The 3759-nt window shown below is 41.3% G+C and overlaps 1 non-coding gene across 1 annotated transcript; it reads left to right on the plus strand.

Moving 5' to 3' along the window:
- The first annotated feature begins 2278 nt into the window (after nt 1-2278).
- Nucleotides 2279-2385, plus strand: LOC145515884 (U6 spliceosomal RNA). Its single transcript, XR_014061094.1, has one exon. It is a non-coding gene; the product is annotated as a U6 spliceosomal RNA (small nuclear RNA).
- The last annotated feature ends 1374 nt before the right edge of the window (nt 2386-3759 follow it).

The raw sequence follows: 3759 nt of genomic DNA on the forward strand, positions 1-3759 counted from the left end.
TCCAGTATTCTTGCTGGGAGAATCCCATGGACAGAGGAACCTGGTGGGCTACAGTCTATGGGTCCCAAAGAATCAGACACGACTCAGTGACTAAACTACCACCACAGGAGAGAAACACTTAGGCTGATAAGATGACACAATCAGAGGTGTCATCAACTTAAGTACCATCAGAGGTACACGAGCCCAGTTTGTGAGTGGGGGTAGAGGGTACATGAAGCTGGTTGTGAGCTAAGAGGGAAGAATAGTGAAAAAGCCTGAGACAAGAGCTGCTGTCTTGGGAAAGCAACAAAAGGATTATATACGCAGCTACGTAGACAAGAAAATTTGGTGCTATATTTCTTTCAACAACATTTACCTACACAGGAAACACCCACAGCAGTGACATTTTCTTGGATCACAATTTAAACAGTGCAGTTGCATTTTCAGATATACCTCAAAAGTCATAGGTTATGCATGGCTTTTCATGTGATTAATGTGTATAACTATAGCTTGAGATTTAAAACGTCTAGCTGTTCCAGTTCCATTCCTAGCAGTGAGAAGTCCTTGGTCACTAATGCATCAAACAGGAAGAGGGACCCTGTGTTGCTGATGGGGAAGGAAATTTAACAAAAAAGGGGGAAAAAAATGGAACGAGAAAGCCTATGCTTCCAGTGCACTTTCTTTCACATAGGCTAAAAGACAAATTAATGTACTACAAGCAATAATTTTGCTGGTAAAATAGTCAACGTATATACAATTAAATGGACTAATGTGTGCCTGCTCAGTCACCTCCAATTCTTTGCAACCCCATGGACTATATAGCCTGCCAGGCTCATCTGTCCATGGAATTCTCCAGGCAGAATACTGCAGTGGGTTGCCATTCCCTTCCCCAGGGGATCTTCCTCACCCAGGCATCAAACCCAGGTCTCTTGCATGGCAGGCAGTTACCATCTGAGCCACCAAGGAAGCCACAAAACATGGACTAAAGTTGTAACTAATTATAATCCTAATGATGAGAACACAGACTCTGGAATCAGATACTATACCCAAGGTAGAATTCCAGTGCCAAGAGCCAGCAACTGGGCCAAATTTCTCACTCTTCACAGCCTGGGTTTCCTGGCCTATAAATGAACAGAAGAATACTTCCTAACTCAGGATAGTCATCAGATTTAAATAAGGTTATACAAAAGAGATCTTAACGACTCAGATAACCATAATGGTGTGATCACTCACCTAGAACCAGACATCCTGGAATGCGAAGTTAAGTGGGCCTTAGGAAGCATCACTGGGAACAAAGCTAGTGAAGGTGATGGAATTCCAGCTAAGCTATTTCAAATCCTAAAAGATGATGCTGGTTAAAGTGCTGCAGTCAATATGCAAGCAAATTTGGAAAACTCAGCAGTGACCACAGGACTGGAAAAGGTCAGTTTTCATTCCAACCTCAAAGAAGGGTAACGCCAAAGAATGTTCAAACTACCACACAATTGCCCTCATTTCACATGCTAGCAAGATCATGCTCAAAATCCTCCAATCTAGGCTTCAACAGTACATGAACCGAGAACTTCCAGACGTACAAGCTGGATTTAGAAAAGGCAGAGGAACCAGAGATCAAATTGCCAACATCCACCAGATCATAGAAAAAGCAAGAAAATTCCAGAAAACTTTCTACTTCTGTTTCATTGACTACGCTAAAGCACTTGACTGTGTGGATCACAACAAACTGCGGAAAATTCTTCAAGAGAAGAGAATACCAGACAACCTTACCTGCCTACTGAGAAACCTGTATGCAGGTCAAGAAGCAACAGTTAGAACCAGACATGGAACAACAGACAGGTTCAAAATTGGGAAAGGAGTACATCAGGCAGTATATTGTCACCCTGCTCTTTTAACTTATATGCAAAGTACATCATGCAAAATGCTGGGTGGGATGAAACACAAGCTGGAATCAAGATTGCCAGGAGAAATATCAATAACCTCAGATATGCAGATGAACCTACCGTAATGGCAGAAAGCAAAGAGAAACTAAGGAGCCTCTTGATGAAGGTCAAAGAGGAGAGTGAAAAAGCTGGCTTAAAGCTCAACATGGGTTTCCCTGTGGCTCAGCTGGTAAAGAATCTGCCTGCAATGCAGGAGACTTGGGTTCCATTCCTGGGTTGGGAAGATCCTCTGGAGGTGGGAAAGGCTACCCACTCCGGTATTCTTGCCTGGAGAATTCCATGGACTGTATAGTCCATGGGGTTGCAAAGAGCCGGACACGACTAAGTGACTTTCATGTTCACTTTTCAAAAAACAAAGATCAGTGCTTGCTTCGGCAGCGCATATACTAAAATTGGAACAATACAGAGAAGATTAGCATGGCCCCTGCGCAAGAATGACACGCAAATTCGTGAAGCGTTCCATATTTTTATGTATGGCAAAACAATACAATATTGTAAAGTTAAAAAATAGAAAATAAACTAATTAAAATGTGAAAAAAAAAAACAACCAAAGATCATGGCATCTGGTCCTATCACTTCATGGCAAATAGATGGAGAAACAGTGGAAACAGTGAGAGACTTTATTTTCTTAGGCTCCAAAATCACTGTGGATGGTGACTATATCCTTGAAATTAAAAGGTGCTTGCTCCTTGGAAGAAAATCTATGACAAACCTAGATAGCGTATTAAAAAACAGAGACATCATTTTGCCAACAAAGGTCCATATAGTCAAAGCTATGATTTTTCCAGTAGTCATTCATGTATGGATGTGAGAGTTGGATCATAAGGAAGGTTGAGTGCCAAAGAATTGATGCTTTCGAATTGTGGTGTTGGAGAAGACTCTTGAGAGTCCCTTGGACTGCAAGGAGATTAGAGCAGTCAATCCTAAAGGAAATCAATCCTAAATATTTATTGGAAGGTCTGATGCTGAAGCTGAAGCTTCAATGCTTTGGCCACCAGGTGCAAAGAGCTGACCCGTTGGAAAAGACCCTGATGCTGGAAAAGATTGAAGGGAGAAGGAGAAGGGGGCAACAGAGGATCAGATGGTTGGATGGCATTACTGACTCAGTGGACATGAGTTTGAGCAAACTCAGGGAGATGGTAAAGGACAGGGAAGCCTGGTGTGCTACAGTCTACAGGGTCTTAAAGAGTCAGACACGATTGAGGGACTGAACAACAACGATGCACTTACTATGGGCTTCCCAGATGTCACTAGTGTAAAGAACCCGGCTGCCAATGCAGAAGATTTAAGAGTCATGGATTCGATCCCTGGGTTGGGAAGATCCTCTGGAGGAGGGCATGGCAACCCACTAGAGTATTTTTGCCTGGAGAATTCCAGGGACAGATAAGCCTGGCAGGCTACAGTTCATAGGATGACAAAGAGTCAGACCACGACTAAAGCGACTTAGCATGCATTCATGTGTGCACTTACTATAGTGCCTGACACATGTTAACTGTTCAATAAATACTAGTTATTACCATAATCATCCACTTTCTTCACATTTCAATACTTTTTATCCATTTAGAAATTTTTCTTTAAGAGGTTTTGTCTTTTTTCCCCCTAAAATTATATTCTGAAATACCCTTCTGTAATAAAAATAAAACAAGGAGCAAGGAAATGAGCCACATGCTTTTCAATCCATTTCCACACTAAATTATCATGTGCGTGTGGCAGCATTCATTAGCAATAACAGGGATTTGCATTGTAGAATATCTGCATATTTTTGAAAGTAATAAAAAATGGTCATTTGATTTAACATCATTTCAGAACTTTATGTTCATTTCTAATTTATATACCTTTAAAA

Source organism: Giraffa tippelskirchi, chromosome 7 (genome assembly GCF_054371585.1).
Source record: "Giraffa tippelskirchi isolate mGirTip1 chromosome 7, T2T-mGirTip1v1.2.pri, whole genome shotgun sequence".
Lineage (NCBI taxonomy): Eukaryota > Metazoa > Chordata > Mammalia > Artiodactyla > Giraffidae > Giraffa > Giraffa tippelskirchi.